A 24,417-nucleotide genomic window follows, 5' to 3' on the forward strand; every position below is an offset into this window, starting at 1 on the left:
GAGGAACGGGACCGGTCCTCCTTGAGGTGCGGATCCATTTTATTTCATAACGCGTTCCTGCCTCTCGGAGAAGCGCTTCATCCGTCCGTTATCTCTCTTCTCGCGGAATCTCCTTTCTCCCCGTTCGCGATGCGACCGAAACGTCTTCTGAATCCTCGTTCCGGCCGATATCGGGCCACGTGTTTTCCGAAGCCGGTTTTCAACGAGGGGATAAAAAATCCTGAAGGATCAGGATCGGGGCCGAGACTTCTCCATTAACTTTCTCACAATTAACGCTGACGCCTTCTTCTAATTCCGTGGGGACCTCTAGTCTCCTTTTTTCTCCCTCCTCCGTCGCTGTCTTCTTATTCTTCTTCACCCACATGCTGCACAGGGCTGAATTACAAATAACCGAATGTCTCCCGGATGAATCGAATCGCGTTCGAATTAAACTGACTGACTGAACGAATCCGAGAAATTCTTTAACCGATCTGTCTCGCTACGATGTTGAAGCCTTGCTCCGGGAGAACCGTCAATTTTCCTTAACCACCTTACTCGAGTAGCAGGGCCGTATCTGTTTCCACAAACAGTGACACCCGAGGGTGAAAGCCTTCCAATTTTACCCTGGAAAATTCCGATCGATAATTTTCGATCCGGAGACACGAAGAGCATCAAGATACCAGGACTCGGTTTTTCAGCAAAGTCCCTCGGCTCGGCTTCCGCGAACCTGGAACACCTTGGCATATAATATTCCATTGTGCAAGCGGAGCAGTTTTGCAAGGGACGTGTCAAGGTGACGATGAAATTTCGAAATAGATTTTTCCTCCTCCCTTGCAACCGTGGGCGAGTCGAGGGGCTAATTCGCGTTGGGTCAGGCCTGCGTGTATGAGAGAGGATCAGGTATACCTCGCCTACGTATAGTTTTCGGCCAGGTGTGCCTTTTGGTATTTCTGAGGGTGGTATTTCTTTTTCTCAGAGTTTATTGTTGTTTAGTTTACATAGGGCTGACCCGCTGGCATGGCGGTTGCTAAACTATTTGTTTACTAATGACGGATTGTCCTGATCCTCCCGGACACATTGTAAGAGTCCCACTCTCCTATCCCTCCTCCGGGCAACGGCAGCGGCACCGGTAATTCGGTCCTCTCAGCTCGGGCAGCCCGCCCTCTTCTACCACCTCATCTACCTACTCGCGAGGTAGAATCCCGACCGAGTCGTGCACCAGGCGTCGTGGGTGTCGGACAATGGAAGATGCTTGCGCTTTATTGCAAGCGGATTTCTCTCCGGAGGTGCACGCCGCGTGTATGCGTGCACGCGTGTACGCGTGTACGCGTGTAGGTAGGTAGATATAATAACGCAAAGGGACACCATTCTTCTCGGCAAATGTATCTCGAGTATATACATATATCTACGTGCAAAGCGGCTATTCTCCTCGCATCGCGAAATTAGTTCTCGAACCGATTTTCCCGGCCCGAGTGTAGGTACCTGCATTACGGGTATTATAGGCGCGATCCTTTCGGGTGGGGAATATCGCGGGCTCGTTGACCTCTTTCACTCTCGCCGAAGGCACTCCTCCTCCTTATCCTCTCCTTAACGCTCCTTATTCTCCCTCTCGCTCGGCACCCGGCGTGGGAGTGAGATATCGAGATCGCTCGCGGAAAGCATTGCCGGTACAATCTGCACGCGGGAATCGGTTATTTGCGAGCTGCTGCCGCAACGAGCCAACAAAAGCGGCGAGCTGCAGCAGGCCTCCATATTTCTCGAATCCCTCAGGTACCCTGCGGTTGCACATGCCCTGCGCTCGCCTGCCTACCTACGCGCATATTTTTAGCCCTCCGTAAGGAATTAGCCCCGTTTGTTTGCGCCGCTGACCCGCCATCGCTACGACTGATGCTGATGCAGCGGCGGAAGGTTGCAAAAAGCAAATTAATCCACCTGGCAACTGGCTACTTTAATATTAAAACGACCGGCCGGCACGACGCGGGCGCAAAAAATTACAACAAGTGATTAATCACTCTTAACACACTTATCCTTTTTTACCCTCCTCCTACCCTCTGCGCCACCCGAGAGCCACCTCAATGACACGAAAAACATCACGGTATACTCGTATAAAAGCGTACAGGCTGCGTCTCGCCGGGTATAGCGTCAATTTTCTCAACACCAAAGCGCGCCGAGAATTCTGCACATCGTTAATTCTGTTCTCGCTGTGTAGGTACCGGTCGCGGAGGCTGTAAAGACGAAATCGTGAAGTTTGGCGAAATTCTAAAACACGAGAAGACGAAGGGAAATTGGGTGTAGTTGGTTTTGATGAGGAAACTGCGAGCGGTAGGTACTGCAAATATAGGATAGAGAGGAAGTACCATAATAAGTAAATAAAGGAAAAAAGTAGACGCGGAGCTTAATTAAGGGAAGAAAACTCGCGGCTGCTCTTCTTCTCCTTGATCTTTTCTCTTTTCTCTCCTCTTCGGTAAGTTCCGCCGGGCAGCTCGCGGAGCCGATCCTAGCTAATTGGCCCCCACAGGTAATTACGCGCAATTAGGAAGGAGTAAAACTATATGGTGTATGCGGTACAAATTGGAGAGAAAGAGAGAGAGTGAAAGAGGGCGAGCTGCGGCTAGAGAGCTGGCTTTGGGAAAAGGAGATAGAGAGGCTAGAGGCCCCGGAGAGCAGGTACACAAATTATCTGGCGACGAAAAAACAACTGTGGAACAGCAATTAAATAATACAACGTCGCCACATAGTAGCGAGTGCTTGCAGCACCGTCGACCTCGTCGTCGTCGTCGTCGTCGTCGTCGTCGTCACTGTCTGATGTACAGGGTGGTCGGTGAAACATTCAACCGTTCCGAATACAAAGAACGAGTCTATTTTCACCCCGGTATTTTATTTATTCTTTTTTTTTTTCTTCCTTCTTTCTTCTTTGACCCCGGAATAAAGAACCTATGATTGGAATGTTCTCGGAACAATTTCGAATCGCTCGCTCGCTCGCATTATATACGCGTATCAGTCGTATTCACGTTTAACGTACGAGTCGCCGTTGGCTCGAATCGATAAAAATAATATGTGAAACTCCTTGAAGCGTGGGCGAAAGCGACAGACGCGGATGTACCGTACACGCAGTCGATTCGGCCCGATTTCCCCTCTCGCCCTTTATACCGATAAGTAGCAAAATGGATCGGGATCGATTATACGTGGGCTGCAAATCGTGGCGGTGAAAATGTGCGCCCGGAGTTCCTACACGATGAACAGACACCGGAGAGCTTCTCGGTGTAATTTATTCGCGAGCTTATATTGCGGAATCGGCTTCATTTCCGTGGGGTTCAGGGGGTGCGCAGGGATTTTTATTATCTTGTAACTCAGATCGAGTTCAAAATTCGTTTCTACTTTAGCAACTATTCTGAAATCGAGTTAGGTTAGACTTAATAACGAGGGTCAATGCTGACAGGAAATTCTAAAAGTTATAATCAAGATCATTTATAATTCTGATCTTAGTCTGTTGGCGTGCAGTAAAAGTTTATCTTCTGACAAACAGTCTGGTCGGATTAACAATAAAAACGACAATTTGCATAACTTTTATTGCGACACGATCGGCCATCACGTATTCCTCGAATTATGAAATTCCTCGGCTATGAAAATCGTTTTAAAAATCACTTTGAAGTGGTCAAGAATCCAGCAGATTTATTCGAATTCGCTTTACTATGGCTCTTTTTTTTTATCATGTAAACTTTGTTGAATACTTAATCTTACAACGGTGCATCGGTATTGATTGTAGATCAATGATTGAAAAAAAAAAGAAAAAATACATTTCTGTTCCGATGAATTTGTAGAAAATTGTCTTTTGCATAAAATCAGCCATCGTCGTAGAGTGAAAACTAACGATTCTTCTGATCTCATTCAAGCTTTTCTTCACAATTCCAGTACACTTTCTATTCATATATTTTCTGAGAAAACATTCTACCTTCCAAAGATATTATATCGACGATATACCAAACGTACGACTATCTCGTAACCAAAGGGATGAAAAGTATCGATTTTTAGTAAACCAGTCTCCTCCTCGATGGAACTGCCGAAACGTGCATCACGACGACTCACACGACGAAAAAGATCCGTTTCTTTTCGTAGTGAAACAATCTAAAAATCTCACATTATTTCTGCAGACATAGGTGGATGTAAAAAATTGTTTACTTTCGCGAAATCGACTTGCGGGTAAAAAAGGTGGATGAACGCACACACACACCCGGTATACATCTCGACGCACTTCGGGAAGGAAATATACCCGCCTTAACGTCGTGACGTGTGCTGCGTGGGGCGAGGCGGGGGTCGAGGGGTGGTGGCGATGCATTAGAGCAACCCGACTCATTACGGCTGGCACAATTAAGCCCCAATTTCAGTCATAATGGCCGCCAATCTGGCAACAAAAACCTCGGGAAAGGTTTCGTTGGATCCTCGAGACGGTGCAGCGTATAGAGTGTATTACCTACTCTCGGCTCTGGGCGACTCGAGCCTAGTCCGAAACAGCCGCGCCGCCATCTAATAACTAATAACCCCCCAAATTCATAGGTTGCGGTCCTTAGGCCCGACTTTTCGCTCTCCGCGTCCCGTTTCCTTCCTCTTTCTCCGCCAGTCCTGCAGGTTAGGGCGTTCAATTATTCCGAAAGAGTCGATTCTTGCGTCCGACTTACTTAAAAGTCCAATCTAAATGATTGTAAAAATTGAAAATTAATTTCAATAGAGTTCTAATTACACGATTTAATTTCATACCTATAAATTTTTTATATCGATCATATCTTCATGGAATACAATTTTTTTGTTACAACTTTTCTATTTTTAGCAACGTCTTATGTAATTTCTCACTTCGTCACTCACAAAAATTTTCGTTTCAGCATCAAGACTCGGAATTGCAGAATTGCAAGACTTTTCGGATGAATCTTGTCAGAATTGAACCGAGAGCATCGCCGTACAAAAGATGGGGAAAAAAGAGTGAGTATTTTATTTCACATAGATATGATTTTGGTTGGTGTTCTTGTTTTGGTAGCGAATCCGCTTCGCTTCACTCACCATTTTTGCATGCCAATTCCGCCCGATGCATTGTCCCCTAGACAATGCGCCAATAATTACGCTATAAACGGGAGCCATCAATGCATCCGCGTTGACACCATGGGATGGGTCTCAACCTCCGCATGTCGATACCGTTGCACTTATATTTTCCCCTGGCCGCTGTTCTGCCTCGATAATTGACGGTAGTGCATCCCTTCGGGAATTCCCACACCCCCTGAAAGTGTTTCTATCGATGGTTATACGCGGAAATGCATATAAATTTCTGCAATTGGGGATAAATTTTTACGATTATGTTGGGTGAGTTGTAGAACAAGTGTTCAATCAGCTTGACAAACAATCTCGCTCGGTGTACTTGAGAGAAACAAGCAACCGACGAGACAAGAGATAGTTTCGTGAAAATCAAGATTTGTGGCTGTGGCATCGGCTACACGAAGATCAAAGCCAAAGTGTTTAATTTAAGATACACTGAATATTCAAATCGCAGGGTATTTGTATCAACTATTAATCACCAGCTTTTTCTCCAATATCCATGCTTTCTTGACACCGATTTATTTCCCGATACCCGCTCTATACTCGGTTTATTTTTTCTAACAAAAACATGCAGTGTTCGTCGCTGCTTATGAACCGATTAAACCAAAGACTCGACATGGTTATCACCTATATGTGAAATTTTTGTGTACAGGATTTTTGGCGAACATAATAAATTGAATTGAAACTCGATCAGAGAAGTGGCTGCAGAATCAGCCACACCATGCACATCGTACCAAACGTGCTCGTGTTTGTTCAGCGAGTCTAATCTCTCGCCGTCAAGAAACGGTGGAGAAGAAGTCGAAAAAGGCGAAAGGTAACGTGTAAATGACTTGAACGAAAAATAAGCAAACAAATAAATGAATTGGCTGGCCGTGGATGTGCCCGGGGTCTGCTGCATGAAGGTTATACGCACTGTTCTTGGTCAGCGTTAGGGAACTTTAAGCGGTCGTTTAGTATGCATCGAAATGCCCGCAGTGAGACGCGGGAACTCGAGTACCTCGAGAGTGCTATGCGCCAGGACAGACTTTCCAGCGGGGCAAAAATAAAGCAAATCTCAGGCCTCTGAGTGATTTCGCGTCGCCTCTGGGCCCCTCGCCATGGACTGTGCACCATCTCATTTCCTCCTCACTCTAATTTTGCGCACGGAAAAGATCACGGCGTGGGTGCAGCATGCAGCGTGTTTGCAATAGTTGGATTTTTAGCGGGAATCGAGTTTAAGATGCAAATATTTTTAGCTCGATGAAAAGGTTTTGCCCATCGTTGCGCTTTTTTATACACTGAGAGTAATTTTCAATTGTGATTAGTGTAGTTCGTTCGTGAATATCTTCGATTTTCATCGTAATTGGAGAATGAAGTTTCGGGAATAATATGAAAATTAATTTTTTTTTAGATCTTAGCAGAAAATCTAGTACATGCAGAGAAATTATTTATTGAATTACCATATATATGCGGAAGGAAATGTTATTTGATTCAACTAAAAAAAAGTGGTCAACACAGTAATTTGTGTTATCAAGCGAAATCACATTTATTTTAATTAACAAAACAATTCTTTCTCCATATTTGGTAAATAAAACAATTTTTTAAGGTTTCACGGGGCGATATTATTTTGAATAAGTATTACTTACATCAAAAAGCAACTTTTCAGCGTTTCTTTTTCTCACAAAAGGCAGTTTTTCCACACGTTTTATCAATCCCATGATTCGAAAGTGATTGTAGTGTTAGATTGGAATTAGATTATAATGTTAGTTCGACATTTGCCAGTGTTGAATCGACGTCAGATTAATATGTTAGATTGACATTAGATAATGTTGAACTAACATCAGATTAGTGTTAGATTGACATGAGATACTGTTGAACCGACATCAGATTACGGTGTTGAATTGACATCAGGTTACAGCATTAGATAGACACCAAATCGTAGCGTATCGAAATCTACTCCCCGATTTTTTCTACAATGTACACGCTTTTCCATTGTCAAAATTTCAACGAACCATCGAATTCCATAATATACTTATCCTCTGAGATCCACGTTCTTTGCATCCACGTTACCTACGCCAAAAGGCATTTAATCCGGTGTAAAATTAGGGCGTTTTATTGGTGAGAAGAGGCGGCCAATACGGCAATCGCAGGCGTCGTTATGAAATAGATGAAATTGATTTATCGAGACAAAAGTCAGCGGGCAGAGAGTCTGGTTACGGTGGCGGTAGAAACTAACCGGGATTTAAGAGGGACGGAATCGGTTCCATTGTACCAACACCCACGAAACGACCCACGCTGCTCCTGCCGCGCATGAATTTTGCTACGGCGTGCGTGTGTCGATCGGTACATGTGTGTGCAGGTGCTGCAGAAACGGTGCGCCTATATATATATCGACGTTGACGCGGCTGACGAGGTAGCGACGATTGAACAACAATGCATTTGGTGTATCGTGATCGGTAATTAGTCCGGTTCCCATGCGGAATAATTATGCTCTCGGCTTACGGCGGTGCCCATCGACCTCCATTCTACCATGCATTGACTCAAACGGCCGATCAATCGGCTTGCTAATCGCCGTTTTCACCGCAACGCGAAACGCGACGCAGCTGGTGCTGCTACTGCTGCTGTGCTGACCCGTTACGTCACTTCCTTCCTTCCTTCCTTCCTTCCTTCCTGCCTCCGGATTTGTACCTACTCACGATCATGTCCGTAGGCTTCGGCCAGCTGTGTACCTTCTATTAGGATCGCGACGCGTGTCGACCTTTCAATCGATCTCACGTGCCCCCCTCTTTTCTCCTCTCTAGCTGATTAATTGATTTCGATCCCACCCGGTTGTATTTCAATCATTCTTTTAGGTCGATATGCTAATCTCGATGGCGAACAACCCCCAACGGTGATGTATGCTTGCTTCGATGACAGTTTTGTTGCACTGGTTTTCGAACGGACATTTTTATGGGGATCGATATTTGATACGCTATGGTTAGGACGAATTCTTTTATTTGTATGAATATGAAGCGAGGTGACATCGTGACAAAAAATAGAGTCAGGCAATAGATAGACGAGGTTTAAAAATCAAATGGTCAAAATCATTTACTCTAACTGTGTAATTGCAACTCTTTTGCACCTTATGGTTGTGTGACAACATCTACGGCATTATGAGGGATTTCGAACTTGACGTAACAGATAAGATTTGTTAGAAAATTAAAGTTGAGTAAATTTTGTTTCATTCTCTGCGATATTTAATTATTATATGTCACTCTTGAGATTCTGTATCGAGGAATAAATGTATTGTGGGTGAAACTGAAAGTATGACTTGATGTGAATTATTATTCTCGAGGATAAGAGGAAACTGCTTTTCAATCATTCGATGGATAGACGCTGCGAAACTCTTGAAGACACAGCAGAGGTAGCTTGAATTTTCGTCCGATAAAATTTTTCGTTGAGAGGCTGATATAAAAACTTGAAGAAACAGAAATTCCAATACATGCAGATAGTCGCCTAGCAATAAATCTGGGCAAAGTCAGCTGCTTGAAAAGGACACGGTTCAAGACTGGAGGGCGAGTCTCGAATGATTTTTCAAATAAAACTCAAAAGCAAAGATGAACCTTGTTCGATATGAATTGACTATTTTCAAGTTTCTTTCTTTACTTGCGTTCACTTTTCCTTTATTTTCGGTGGATAATAAATAATATGCTGCGTATATATTTTCTTTTTACATCCAAGGATCAACAATTTTTAGAAATATTATTTTCTACACATGTATATCGGCTAATTCACGGTATCAATAAATATTGCAGAGATGTAATATGTCTGGGAGAAGGAATGAGTAAACAAAACAAAAAAAGAAAAAGTGAACATCGTACAAAATTAACTTGCCCTTGCCCCGCTCCGCGAAAACGCCGCTCGTAGTAAAAGCAAGTAAAGAGTAAATGTACCAGGAGTTTATGATAATAAAAAAGAATAGTGTAATCGCACGTATCTATACCAGACTTTCTGGTTAATACAGTGACAAAAGTGGTTTCCATTTTGCATCCAGAATCACATTCTTCGGTTATTACTAAAAACGGTGATACTTGAGTCACACCGCGTAGTAACCATCAGAACTAGAAACTTCTCTCCGTGGAATGGTATAGGTAGGTGGTCGTTGGCTGGATGGTCGGCAGTATAGAATTACAGGAATATGTATTAGGTACATTGTAATTGCGTTCGGGTTTCGTGAGTAATTGGAATAACGGCTGGGACTGTATGCACGGACGCACGGACGAATGCGAGATCAGTAACAGTCACGTACATTACGCCTCTCCCCATCTCTCTTTTCCACCTAAATACACGGTGGGTTCGCGTTGCGCCACGTTTCTATAATTAGTGATGGTGCGCGTATAAGAAGATTCTTATTTTTATTTAAACTTGAGCGTCCTTGCTGCGACCGATTATACGTATATGTGTAATGTATCCAACGACGAGAGAGCTGCAATTCTCTCTCTCGAGCGTCGCGACGCCGCCGCAGCGAAAATCTCTGTAATAGACATAGACATGGTCGGATGGTCCAGAGTCGCAGGTGATCGAGAACGCAAGTTCGCCTTTATCCCCGGGATACTAGGCAAGACGTCCGAGGATTTAGCAATAATAATTATTACCGAATGTATTTTTTCACCCAGTCTCGTACCCTTGCAAAGTCGATCGCCCCTCTCCTCCCCCTTCATGCTCTCTCTCTCTCTCTCTAGTCGGCTCGTATCTCGTCCGATGTCCGCTGTGCGCTGCTACTAATTCATTGTCAGCTCGTGTTCTTAAAAACAAATTTATAAATAAAAATACACGGCCCCCGGACAGTGGTCCGTTCACTCTATGCAACGATCGGGTCTATTCACTTCGTCGCCAAGAAGAAATTAATTCACACCTACGCGAGTCGTGTTCCTACCTGAACCTAGCTGTAGGCAGGCCTAAGACACCGCACCGCGGAACGGGAACACAATACCGTGGCATTCCAGCGGTTGCAGGAATCGACGCCTTGACTCACCGTCGCCTTGCCTTTTACACCAGCTACTCTAGTGACATCGCATTATAACCACTTACTGTATTTAGAATCCTTTAACCCAGATCGAAAGTCACACTGAAGGTATTTCAGTCGCTTGTACCTCTTATGTTGTATATATATATATATATATATACATATACTTACTCTCGCACGGGTTCACTAGCCCGTGTACCAAAATGGATCGGTCAGACCATTTCTCAAAGATTTAGGATTCGAACGGATGACATCGCTCCTTCGATTCGATAACACCTCTTTAATCACTGGGTACTTACACCGATCCATACTTGAATTCAGTCAAACGGTACCAGAAAATTGCGATAATCAAACTTGAACCACCTCTAATAATTGACGTAATCGTTAGTTTCAATTACACACGTTGCGTAAGCTCAGATCATCCAATTAGCAAGCGATTCGTCGTCGTTCGACGCCGAGAATGAAAAAATGACTCGAACATTTGTCTCTTCAACTCGAAAGCATCCTTTCTGTCATTTGGGTCATCCACGCTGATTTTAGAAACCAAAAGCTTCAATTCCAAGTTCAGATCATTATATCCGCTGAAGATACTCCGGCAGTGAGAGTATAAGTGTGACTCAAAAATTGAATCGTCGGAAGGACGATTGGGGGGGGGGGGGGGGGGGTGGTACATAAGAAACGGAGAGAAAGACAAAAAGAGAGAGAGAGAGAGAAGGAGAGGGTGAAACGTTGGTTTGTGTGCAGCTAAACCTGGCTCAGTTAATTAGAGACGGAGGCAGAGCAGAGAGAGGATGGAGCGTGTGTATGTGTGTCAGTGTATGTGAGTGTGTGTGTCCAGAGAAGAATTACGGAGTGCCCCTCGCCTCCCCCGCTTCCCGACGACTGCTCTCCTTCCCTCCCCCCTTTCACCCTCTCCTCGCACTCTTTCTTCGTCGGTTTCGTTATACCGGCGATTCCTCCTTTCCTTCTCGCTTATTTGTGTTTCCCTGTGTTTGTTTAATCAGGCGCAGAGCTCAGTCTTCATTACCCGCACTAATTTATCTACCCTGTCGTACGCCTCTGCAGTCTGGCCTCATCCTCCGCCGCCGCCACCGCCGCCGCCGCCGCCCCTGGGGGTTAAGAGATTCCCCACCAGAGCCTGCAGCGTGGCATGGCTTACATCGACGAGAACCACTGTGGACACTTCGCGTCGCGGGTTTTCCGCTTTGCACCGATGCTATCGCCGAGTGAAAAAATCTCGAAGAGGGGCGGGGAAGGGGAGCGTCTTTCAGACCGCGTCTTCATCACAATTACAGATCCCCGATCCCGGACTCCCCCGATCAGAAGGGCGACTTCTGGGTCTGGATATCGATGGCAATATTCGTTAAGTCTCGGAACCGACTTATTTGTCGGTGGATACGTCGCGGCGTGCGAACCGGGATCACCGCGTCAATAAGGTGTTTGTTTAATTTGCGGATTCATCCGAGGCTCCGCATTTCCTCCGTCGTTCGAGCAGCGGCGCTCATCCCTTGGCGAGAGACGGGAGGAAGGGGTTCGTCCAAGACAAGAACACAAAGCGTCGGGAGTACGGCGCCAATTACGTAATCCGGGTGTCTTCCGTCATTTTAGCGTCGAAATCCGGGCGTCGAGGGCGAGCTCTGACACCCTGACGAAGGATCCCAGGATCCGGTCCAATATAGCATAATACGCAGGGCTTAGCTGATATTCCGGTGGCGTCCTCGTCTCGCTCGCTCGGTTCACCCTCTCTCGCTCCATCCTCGCGTCGGGAGGAAAGTCCCGCTCCTCCAGGTCCGGCTGGGCACGGTGGTCAGTGCTCCTTACCCGCCCGGCGCTGCTGGGGCCGCGTTGGTGGCGAGTCTGTTCTTAATTAACGCCCGCCTCTTTTGCTGCAGCCCCGTTCACCCCCGTTCAGCCCCGCTCAACCCCCGGCCGCTGCCCGGCTGCCGCCAGTAATGAGGGTGGTTCCGCGTATGCGTTCGTCGATGAAACACCCCCACAACCAGCGGCGTCGTCGTGACCTAGATGAGACGCGGGCACCGTCTAGCTAATTCCTTTCTTCCGCACTGACCGCCGGAGTAACTATCACGTCTCCCCCCACCCCCCTCCACACTCCCTTCTTCCTTCGTTATGTGTAGATATGTACCTATCCGCTTTCCTCCTCTATCTTCGCTTCTGTACTTACTTACCTTTGGGTCTCGAACTTTTTTTATTCCCCTCGGTCCATTTTTTTTTTTTATTAAATTCTACCCCCAACCGTCGGCCAATTTTTTAAACTTGAAATTATTTCGATGTGACTGTAAATTTGAGATATTATAGGGTGAAGTGCGATACGAAAATGATATCATTGTCAGATCGTTGGGCCAGAAATGTATTGTTTAATTTGATTACGTTTTTGAATTGAACCCCTTTCGTTGGATTTTTAGCTTCCTGTTTGGAAAAAGTAAAGATTCTGGAGTATATTCTGAAAGTTTTATATGCTTATGAAAATACAATCATAATTTAATCTGCATGAACCTTCCAGGGATTTTGAATTTTATATGGTTTTCGCATATAAGGGATTGAAAATGTAAAAAGAACGTTCTTCTGGCGATTCCTGAAGATCTACCTTAAAAGGAATTTGGTATTCGGAAATATCAGACATGTTTACACAAAAACATATTGAGCAGTAATTTTTTCTAACGCCAGGAAAGGCGAAGAATTTCAAGACAAAAGTTCAATTCAATAATGTGCTAAGATCGATTCACGTGTTTAGTGCAAGCGTTTAGAAAAGCGGGTCTGAAAAATTGTATGATTTTCATATCACGGTGTAGACTATTGACATAAATTAAATTTGCAGCCAACTAGAAATTCGTATACTACCAAAAATCTGGTAGAAAGTTGATGGATCGATCCATGTATCCGATTATTCTATCAGCTCGAAAATCTGTCAAACTTTCGTTTTACAATTTCTAAGAAATTCGTCATTGTCGTAAACTTTCTCAATATCTTCAGATCTTCCGCTGCGAACGTCTTATTATTTCTTTTGATCGTTTCCACGTTTGATTTTTTCATTTTTTCATTTTTCATCCTCAAAGTTGGAGACAAGCTAAGCAGAATAAGTCGAGAGCGAAACATGACGAGTTCATCGAGACGTCTCATTAAAAACTTTACTCACGAGGTCGGTGGATTTCGACTTGTATTCAATGTCAAGTTGCAGGAAAAATTGTTTCGAGAGATACGCAAGATGAGAAAAAGTTTTCAACAACCGTACCGATTTAATTGTCAAATCTTGTGTTGCTCGTTGTTAAACTTCCTTCAGACGATTTACACACGCGTTACAAAGGCAACAAAAACATTCTCACTCAAACCGACGTCGGCAAGACGTAGCAGGTATCACGATCACCGAATGCAAAATTGGATAATTTCTTAAAGAAAATGAATTATTCGAAGCCGTATACCGGCGTCCGTCACGGGGGTAAATTACACGCTGTCAGGAAGCACAATGAATTGTCGTTGTGCGTTTGGTAATCATATGTCTGGGGGGCGAGAGAAGGAACCAGCGGTAAAGGAGAGCGGGGCAAGGGGCGAGGGGGCGAGGGGGACGGGGCAAATGACCGCTAACACGACAGCCAAACTACAACCGTTATTATAATTCCCACTTTCGATTGAATTCATTTCTAAGCTTTTTTCCCCCCTCGCTCGCTTTGGCGATACGACTCTCCCCGGTGGGGTAGGGGGGGGGGGGGGGGGGGGAATCTGCGGCACGCAAAAGAGAGAGAAAAACAGCGGAAAGAAGTCGGCCACGATAAGGCTGAATGTGAAAATAAGTGGAACTGGGTAATAACAACGAGAATAACCTTTTAATTATAATCAGGAACGAGGGGCGATGGCGAATCTCTTCTTACCTTCACATCTCGAACGAAAATACGCACGCACACAGTCAGGGCGGTAAAATAATCAGAAGAACGGTGGACCTCGGTGTGGCCGGGGGCGGGGGTGGAGGTGGAGGTGGAGGTAGAGGCGCGTACGTTCATTGCGTGACCCAATCTATGTAATCACATAGAGCCTGCACAGCTAGCCGGTCGATACCGCAGATATATGTCCGCGTATACTTTCCTTCACAAGACGGCATGCATGTGGCGAGTATCGTCGCAAAGCGGTCAGTCTTCGAATCGTGCATCAGCTACGTCTAAGGCTCAGTGTCTGGCAATTTGACCGGAGGATACGAGACGCAGGATACATGCCTGCGAAACGCGTGATCTTTCTATTATTCAGGGCCTCAACTTTGGCTGGCGAACTGATAAGTTGCGGCAGTTCGTTAAGGAATAGTAACCTATATTCTAAGACGAGTGCGGAAAGTGGGAGATTTACTACGAGTGAGAAGTTTGCAACGTGAGCGAAGGTTATATACAACGAATATTTTTTACAACACCTTTGAATGAAAGTTTGATTTTAGATACAAACGAATCTGATGTAATAATTTGAAAGAAGTAAAGTCAAGGGTAATCACGAGGTACTTTAAATTAAGTTATCGAATATTGCGCATGCGCCAAGAAAATCCCAGCTTGTAAAATTGAAAAGTTAAAGCAAACGCATGCGCGAGACTTGTTTTACCGTACTGTTCAGAAATATGGTAATTTACGCACCATGCACAAACTTTGAAAATTTTAACTTCCAACCGTATGTTGAAAAAAACTGTTTCGTGATGTACCTACCATTGTTATTCAGACCTGTAAGTATTCGGATGAAATCATTTACCATTTGAGACAATGTTGCTTTGCAATAGTTTTTTTTTTTTTTTTTTTCTTTCATCAGCTTTCAGGATGTTTTTTTCTGAACCGGAACCATTCGTCATGCGTTCGGAGTGCACTAGCGTCGTGTCGTGCAATACGGACAGCGACTATTGTCTCATTAGGTAATTATACACGGTCAATGATGCCGCTGCACGACTTGGATTGTATGATCACTCCAAGCTTGAGAATGAATGAGTCCCATCGTCTGAATAAAAACTTGGGGAAAAGATGAAACCGTTCTAAAAATCTCCGGCGGTGTTATTAGCGAGTAATTTGAGGGTAGGTATTATATTAGTACTTTCAAAATAACGGAATTCCAGCGTTCTTTTTTTTCCATCAAATCTCAAGCTTTTCGGGCTATTACTTTATTCATCATAGCATACAGATATTCAGAGATCACCTGGACAATGGATAAATATAGATTAGTATAGATTATACGGTACAACAAGTGTTCGTTAGCAATTGCATTTCCGTCTTGTAACTATATCATGAATGTAAGATTCCATGAATATTTCTCAGGAAATTTGTGGGAATCCGGTCAGTGATCGGAATGTGCTCAAAAGCGTCGAAATTGGATGAAAAGCACGAGAGTCTAATCATTTTGACCGTTACCATAAAATATTATCTAAAACCGTTACTATCTCAGTATATTATTCGAATCCGTTCATCGCCAAGTTGACTTTGCGTCTCATTTTTCCTAACTTTTTGTTCGGACGGTGCTGCCGAATCATCCTCAAACGAGGCTGAATTTGGTTCCCAGCTTCAGCCCTCCCCCCGAGTCCCGGCTCGGTGCAGGAATTGCTTAATTAATTGATCACGCCTCGTCCAACGGTCCTTTGCGGTCCCGTATATCCTGCCACTGCGTCCTCCTCCTCTCCCATGCAGAAGAAGGAAGAAGCGTGAAAGAGGCCCCGGAATCGGCGACTCGCATCCCCTGCGCGCAATCGCCCGCAGACAATGGGGTGGTTTGACGGGCAAAAAACCGTCCAACTGTTCGTCCTCGACGGGCTCGAGGGGCTCGAGGGGTGGACGGGGATGAAGATCCACAGGGGTGCGAGACCGCGAGAGCCGATATTTGCGACGGGACGCGGTACAACAGGTTTTACCCTTTGTTTCAGCCGGAATTCCCATGCCGACCGGTGTCCGGCGGTCGTCCATCCGTTGCAGGGCGAAGGAAACCGTCGTCCTTTCGTCGGGAGGAGAGGGACGCCGAAGACGGTCGATAAACGTCCGGTAGTCTCTCCTCCTTGGCCGGATGCGGGGTGCCCTGCAGACGCATCCGTTTCGTTCCTGCGTTCCCTCGTCTAGTCCGGCTGGACGGGCGCGCGCGCGCGGATAACAGCAATTAACCCCCGTTAATAGAGACGATTGTGATTAATTCTCGAAGTTAATGACCAGCTACACGTTGTGGAGGCATATACGCGCCATGGAAAAATTAGAGACCATGATTCCTCCGGCCCGTCTTCAGGGCGAACCGAGCGAGAGACCCGCAGACCGGGCGTCGCGCTTCGCTGATCTTTCAACCGGCAATCACTCGCCTTACTTGTGGGACTGGGAAGAAGGTGCTCGCTGCTGTTCCTCTCCTTCTCTCCCTCTCTCTCTCTCTCTCTCTCTCTCTCTCTCTCTCTCTCTCTCTCTCTCTCTCTCTCTCTCGCTCGGTATTGCGCGCTCCTCGCCCCCGCGCCTCTTTCTCGGCGCTGCATGCACGTATGTATGTATGTATGTAGGTACGTAGGTACTTTCACAAATGAAGACCTAGGATGCAAAGTACCATTTCGGATGGAGTCAAGTTTTGGGAAGAGAATTCATTTTCCGGTTATACCTTTTACCTATACTTCGCTATCAGGATATTGAAGAACCGGTTCGAATACGCTTTTCTTTTTATTTGTTTATTTTTTCTTCCTTTTACTCGTCCTGCGAATAAAGCTACGGGTCGCTTTTACTCCACTTTTTTCCACTCGCCATTTCCTTATTCTTCAAAGCTTACCGCCTCGTTATACCTACATCGTATGTTATCCTAGATCTAACTTATTTCGTAATACAACTTCACAGCTGGATTTCTCGTTGATAGGTCTGGAACCGTGTTTCTATTACTATATATATTTATTAATACTGGGATAAAAGCATTTGAGAATAGATAAATTCGACGAATTAACACGCAAGAAACGAGCTGGAAGACCAATCGGAGACAATAATTTGCTGCTGAGATTCTGCACTTTCAATTAGCTATCTCAATTGGAATGAATTACGTATTGAATTTGCAATAACGGGATACAACTTGAGGAAAGAAATTGACGATTAACACGTGAATAAGATTCGAAGTTCAAAATCGAAATAATAAAAATGGTAGATAAAAAAGCAGATTCATGAACTCTTCTCGGATCGCGATCGTCAATTATTATATAATCAAACTGAAGTTATTCCATTTCTTCTTTTTCCCCTTACTTCGGTCGGTTGCCATACATTTTTCACACCTCAAGTCCGATTAGGTAGGTACAAGGTATGGCGTGTAACGTAAATACGCGATGTCGAATCTACTGCGTCCAAATAAATATGCGTTACACCTATAAAGCAAGTAGGAACGGATATAATACCTCGAGGAGGAGCCTGCGGTGTGGCAAGAGCAATGAGCTCATCGTCAGAGACCGAATTTAACCTGAGCCGAAGCATTTAAAAATAATTCGTAATTATCATTATTATTAATAGTTTGCACGCTCAGCAACCACTCGCAAGCTGTTCTCTCGCCTCGGGTCGAATCTGATCTTCGTCGATGAGTCGTGATCGTATAATTCAAAGCTCCGCGGCTGTTATAAAATTCACCACCGGACGCGGAGAGCATCGATATAATAATTCAAGAAGTATAGAAAAACCAAGAACCAGGCACGCTGTCTTTGATCGGATAATAATTCAAAATAATTATCACACTTTTCGCCAATTTTTATATTTTTTCCATGTCTCCTCAGTTTTAACGGCAGCTGAAATTCAATTTGTTGATTTCTTAACGATGAAACTTATGGAAAGCACGAAACTTGGCAATTTTCAATCAGTCAAGAAGTTTGAATAATTAATAAAACGCTAATTTATTACAGTTTCGTAGAATAGAACTTGACCTAGAAACAAAATAAATGCTCGTTAGCAAAAACATTTATTCGATGCTGATCTGGCACTGAAAAATACGATAAAGTAGCGAGTGCCAAGCAGATGTCGTATGAAATTCTTGGAAATTTCGGAAACCTGACTCACCGGGGCTGGCTATTGCATATTTAGCATTCTTTCAATGAAACAACGCAAGGAGACAAAACAATCGCTAAATTTGTATAATCTTCTTCTAAATATCAGTCGCCACCACTGAAAAATGATGATTGATTCAATCAAAATGACAAATATTTGAATTGAGTGATTAAAAATTGCGTCGGTGCAGCAGTAAAAGAAAAAAACATTTATTCAATGATATTTCTGTCTTGAAAAATTCATTGCCTTCAAATTTCCAGCTACGTCTTAATTATTTTTCTTTAATTTGTTTTGTTATTTTTTATCATGAAAGATGATATCGTTTTGGGTACAAAAAGAAAATGAGTTTTTAAGCTGTAATCAGAAAATTTGATACTGGTGTGTTACTATTTTTTTGTTTATCATTGTCACGAGCATTACATTTTATTGTAACCATTGCGATAATTTGATGTTTTGGAACAAGGATAAATTGATGTCAAGTCCTTATTTGACAGGAAAAACATAGTATCGATAACTACGATTACCCTAAAGAGTAACTTGTATCAAATTTTCTCATAATTTTCATAACATTTAAACTGTTATTCTAACGATGTTTAATTCAATAGAATATTCTTTCGATTAATTAAAAAAAGAAGAAAATTCTTCTCAACAAAATATCGCCGTTCAATAAATATCATACCTATATGAAGTGAATAGAACGAACGAGACATTTTTTAACATCCCCAACGATGCAGGGGAGCAATTTCCCCCTGTTTATGCGAGCCGATGGGGTACAGTGCCTGGGATATGCGGTTCTGATCCGGTGTGCAGGGCCCACACGTGGGTCCCCGGTTGCACGCGGGGGTAGGGGGTAGGGGGTAGGAGAATTCTGGTGTGTTTTTTCCACCGAGTTCCTCGTCGAAGTATCGATTGGGTTCGTATAATAATTACCTCTCCTACATTAGGGTCCCCTTTCCTCCCCTCTGCGCCCCGGTCTATTAGACTAGACGATTCCCGTCGTCAGGGAGCGATCGAGCCAGCCAGCTAGCCGGCCTAGGCTAGCAGCAGCTGCCCAGTCGCGGTGCCCTTCTTAATTAATTATTTAACCACGCCGTGAAATAAATATTCATCCTGCACCGTCAGCGCCGCCGTTAATAATATCGGATTATATTTTTGGAGTTGGGGTAGATCGATAGCCGGCCGCATCGCTTGTCTGCGTTTCACTCAATGTGGAAAAGACTTTCTCGCATCGTGGCAGCGTCTTTTTTTCATCTCGAACATCGTTCGGACGTTACCTACGCTTTTTGCTACATTTTTAAAATCCTTCTCAAGCATACAGGATTTTTGCCTCGAGATTTTACGAGAATTTTTCGTAGTCAAATAACTGGTTGGAAAAACTTATTCGTTCCAGTTTCTTCGCGGAATTTTTATGAAATAATCGCGAGTAGGTACGATCTTGTATATCTTATCATCTTCAAAAACGGTAATTCTGGTAACCTTCTTTTTTTTTCACGCAGAAGTAGCTTTTTGTCCAAAACCTTGTTCTTGTACCTTTTGTTTGCAGATTCCTGAAGCTAACTTTCCAAGGTTTACAAAAACAAACGTGTTATGTATTTGTATTAAAACAAAGTCAGTTCAATCGTCACATCGTAGTACCTTCACACTCACTTTGTAAAATCCTACTCAATTACAAACTGCTTAAATGGGTAAGAGTCACATGGTGTAGCCACTGTTGGACTTGAGCGAAATATTCTGTACTTCGGGAGGATTTTTGGCTCGGTAAAAACCGATGATTGGAAATTGTTCCAGCAAAACAAACGAAAAGAGAGAGAGAGAGAGAGAGAGAGAGAAAAAAAACAAATTTATGATTACGGTCCATTCCAAAAGCAATTACCTTAAAATACACAAGTGCGTCGTACAAGCGAGGGATAATCGTGGGTGGAGGGAAAAGTGGAGCATAAATCGGTGAAGAGTCGTGAATAATAATGCATGCTGGAAAGTGCGCCGCTGCACTAACTAACTACGCGGCTCACTCTCTTTTCTTCTCTTCTCTTCGCTTCTCTTCGCTTCTCTTCTCATTTCTTCGCTTCTCTTCTCCTCTCTTCTTGAACGGTCGAGAGAGCTTACAAGTCGGATGGCGTGAGTGGGTGGATGCCAGTCCGCGGGTATTTCTGTATCTAATTATAATCCTGGACGAGGGGAGCGAAAGGAGCGATGTGAGGTAGCGGAGTGTAGATCGGCTAAAATTAGACTATATAGTCTGCACGGCGTTATTTTATATTTCACCTCTCCTCTCCCCGTCCCCTCCCCATCGCGCCTTCCTTCTGCTTCTGCTTCTGCTTCTGCTTCTGCTTCATTCCTCCCTTTTGCTCTCAATTTGTAACCGAACACTCGGTCCTCCTCGTCTAACACGTCGCCCCCGACACGCCGCGTTATATATGCATCACATACGGTCAAAATAAGATGAAAAAAAAAGAAAATCCCCGCTACGAAGCACAGACAAATACCATAAGATCATAGTTTCCCTCAAACAATTCAACGCGGTTCAACGAGGCAAAATTTTTATTTTTCTGCTGAAGCAACTTTCCATCTCGATGATTGACTTTATTTTTAGGTTCACTCTTAGAATATAAAATAATACCGCACTGCAGGGATTAGTCATTTTGTTATTAACCTTAAGGACTCGTTTAGTCAGCTGACCAACGTACAGGTACGCATTCATCTGGATTTTATACCGGCTACAACCGTTCACCGTGACTCCGGCTGTAAACCTGCAGGTTCTACGGATCTAAAGTGCAGACGTTTTAATCCACTCTGAGTCGAAGGTCTGCATTCAATGAGGCTGTTCCAAATCCCTCGTCAATTTCACCACGAAAAGACGCATGGATTGAAGGCGGTCTGCTTGTTGTCTATATTGAATATCTGAACGTGCATATATTGAGAAATTAGATCGAATGACGGTGGCGCCTTTCACCGTCACGCGTTTCGGCATCGGAAGTAAGCTTGGAAAGGAGACCCAAGTTTGGTTAACAAATAGCTGAATATTTCATTATCGAATGATTTTTAGTTTTATTACAAGGTACGCGAAGATTCTTTTAATTGTGCAGAAAAGCCAAGAATGAAAAATGAAAAAAAGTGTCCGCCGGGATCAGAAATGAAGGAGAACAGGGGAATGATATATAGACGCCCACCTGCACGGGTTCGCCGATCATTCAGAAGGCTGGATCGATCGAGAGCCCTCGTGTAATTTGACTGAACGAGTGCAGGAATAGAGGAGAGAGAGGGTGGAGGGATTAAAGCTGGGCGCTTTGTTCAACGTCGCGGTGAACAAAAAGAAGGCTAGAGCTTTACACGAATGAAGAGAGAAAAAAAAACGGAGAGAGAGAAAGAGAGAGAGAGCGGGATAATATTCGTAGAAAAATAATAATAAAAGGAGAAAAAGACTGACAGCTTGTGATTAGGCACCGTAGGAACAATAATCACGATAATGACAGGTTTACACCCCTGGCTGAAGCCCTCTCCCCCCGCCATCCTTTCGAGGGGCGGAAGGGGCAGGGGTCGGGGGATTTGTTGGGTTAATTGTTGTGTGGCGTGTGGCGTGTCCGCGTCGTGCGTCTGCCGCACGCAAATGTCACTGCAAGGTACCGAAAAAGCGTATTCTTGTGTAACAGCGACGCAAACACCTCGCAGGGCAAACGAGCAAGGCACGTTGCTCGCCCAGGAAGATCTTGCTCGAAGGGAAAGAGAAAGGGAGCCGAAAAACGACGAGGGGAAAGAGGATTCCTCCTCTCGGGCTAATAGCTGCACGGCTATGCATATAACACGCATCGCACACGCGTGCTGCGGTACACCGTCGAAGCTCCCCCCCCCCCCCCCCCCCCACACACCCTTGCCCCTCGACGATGCTTTTGACATTTTTACAAGGTTAAACGGATCCTCTCGTCCCGCTATCTGCTGTCAATCTGGCATTTCGGCACGCTTTCGTTACAAGCCGGAAAATTCGTGACGAATTTCAATGTCCGAATGTTACTTTTGAAAGATCGGAAAAGGTTTCAATGATGGATCACGGAGAGATGATTTTTGTCTGGAAAATATATTCCACGCGCCGTGTGACTTGGCGTGGGTAATTGAAAACAACGGAATTCCGCACTGCTGGCCTTAGTGTATTACATAAATATAAATAGCTACGTAGTGTTCGGGGGTTGCCTTTTTCAACCTGGTACCGCGGGATAGATGCGTAAGTTTTTCCTAATGGAATTCGGTGGCGGTCTTGATTTTTTTCCGTGATGTAAACAAAGCTCTATAAATAATTAGAACCACCTCGGAAGTTGGGCTAATAAGTTTTACGGCTTTCCTGCAGAGCTACGATTCTTCTGATACATCAATTCTGGAGTCGCGGCTCTCGCGACCGGCTAGTAAAATTTGGGATCAAACGGTCGGCGCGGCGGGAAAAGAAAAGAAACAGATTCGAGTTGAACCCGTTTCGGTTGATGGCCTGAAAACACACAAACTGGAACAGCGCGTCAACGGGTCCACATCAAAGCGCGAAGGGATGCTGCGAGATGCGACGAGTTGCAGGGTCGCCACGGCTCTCGAGGTGCATCGTGCCTCAAATATATAAGTAACCTCGGGATTTCGTGATCCGTTTGTAACTAGCGCCCGCCGCTCATAAGGGCGTCATTAAGATTATATTTAGGTGTCATAAACGAAGATATGCGCCGGTGGCGAGCCAACAACTCGACCTCACGGCATCGCAAGCGCGTAGATGCCGAAAACGCGCTGCACATTTTCTCCCGCGACGCGAATCGAGACCCGGAAAACACGCGGACTAATTGCCGGGCGACGATTCGGCGACGGGGGTTGGATTCTGCATGGGAGGCGCGATGGACCCATTTTGAGATTGGACAAGGGGTTGGATATGCCGGGTATGCAAAGCGGGCGGTGAATTTCGAACGGTCCTGCGCAGAGTGCGGCCCTCACCTCGTGCTCGTTGAGCTGCGACCCTCCTCTCCGCTCCCCGCGGCTCAATCTTCGCCTCTCTCCGCACCTTTCCCTCTTCCCCAGCGAGATCAAGGCGCACAACACTGCAGCGTGGGCTATTTTACTTGTTACACCTATAACCCGTTGAACGATACGCCGCTATCCGCACCGAAACACCGTCTATGGGGTACAGCAACGTGTGACGAAGCTGCACGAAAAGCTCGCATCACACGGGCTTGACAGTTGGCCACGCGATTTTACTTTGACTGGTTCAAAACTGCGTCGCGCACTCTTTTGCCCGGTGCTTGTTTGCTTGTTTGTTTATTTGTTTGTTTGTTTGTTTGCGTTACGTTTTTTGTTTCTTATTTTCACGGACGTACGATCGACCCGCGACTTCCGGCGCTTACGGAACTCCTCGCACTTTCGACGAAACCCCCGCGGTTTTGCGAAGCCTCGATGATCCGCGTTCTTAAATCCGTTTTCCTCGGGAACGCGGAAAAGAGAAAATGGCTGCTCGCCACTCCGCCGCGCCTCGACTACTGACTTGCCTCCCTCGTTTCACCGCGCACACATACATTCCCGAAGCACGCACGCGACCACGCGCCAACACACACTCCCCCGCAACCCATACACGCTACCCCCGCGCACGTGTTCGCGCGCAGAACAGCTGACTGCTATGACACCGCCGCCGTCAACTCGCGTTCGAAATTCAAACGCAGGCGCCAACGCGCTCGAACAATCTACGCTCATCTTCGTCTGGCCAACTTTTTTCCTTATATTCCTTTGTTGTTGCCTTATATTTTCTTGTTTATATGCACTCTAGCGTCTAAGGTGCGAAAGAACCTCGTTCTCAGCTGTTTCAAATCTCGATTCAACGCTTCTCGACGTATCCATAAACGAAACTTGTTATGCCTTAGAAACGTCGACGATTCGAAAGTCTGGCTTCGACGGATACCCGGCTGCACCAAGCTCGGCTGATTTCACGTCTGCGTCGAATCGGTGTAACGAGAGCCCCTGGCCTAGTTTGCGCTCTTACCGCCTCGCGACGCTCTCGTCAGTCAGGGGTGAACATGGCCGCCCACCCGGCACGCGCAAACCCCTGATCAATATTTTCTACATATTTTACAGGTTTTCCTTAATTACGCGTATCTCGACGTCCACCTGCGGCACCGCTACACCCTCTGCCTTTCATCGTACCACTTCACCCTCGGTTCTCCTTGTCACCGCTTCGTTGGATTATAGAACAGCTCATTATCACCTCGTGTCATTCTTCACCCCTGCAGAAGTGGACAGAAGCGTTTTTCAACAGTCTTTAACGATTTTTCAACCTGAGCATAGATTAATCGACTTTGATAATTTCTCTTTAGCAATTTGTTAATTTCGGCAAAACAGATTTCTGCGAGAATCTTT

General features: G+C 45.1%; 1 protein-coding gene across 3 annotated transcripts in view; it reads right to left on the bottom strand.

Annotated features, from left to right (window-relative positions):
• Positions 1–23,046, bottom strand: part of LOC124407118 (zinc finger homeobox protein 4) — a 197,439-nt gene extending 174,393 nt beyond the window's left edge. For all 3 annotated transcript variants that reach the window (XM_046882957.1, XM_046882954.1, XM_046882958.1), the window contains exon 1: positions 23,008–23,046. The gene's annotated coding sequence lies outside the window, so the exon portion shown is untranslated. The remainder of the gene's footprint in view (positions 1–23,007) is intronic.
• Between the last annotated feature and the right edge of the window lie 1,371 nt (positions 23,047–24,417).

This window comes from Diprion similis, chromosome 6, assembly GCF_021155765.1.
Source record: "Diprion similis isolate iyDipSimi1 chromosome 6, iyDipSimi1.1, whole genome shotgun sequence".
NCBI classification, from domain to species: Eukaryota; Metazoa; Arthropoda; class Insecta; order Hymenoptera; family Diprionidae; genus Diprion; species Diprion similis.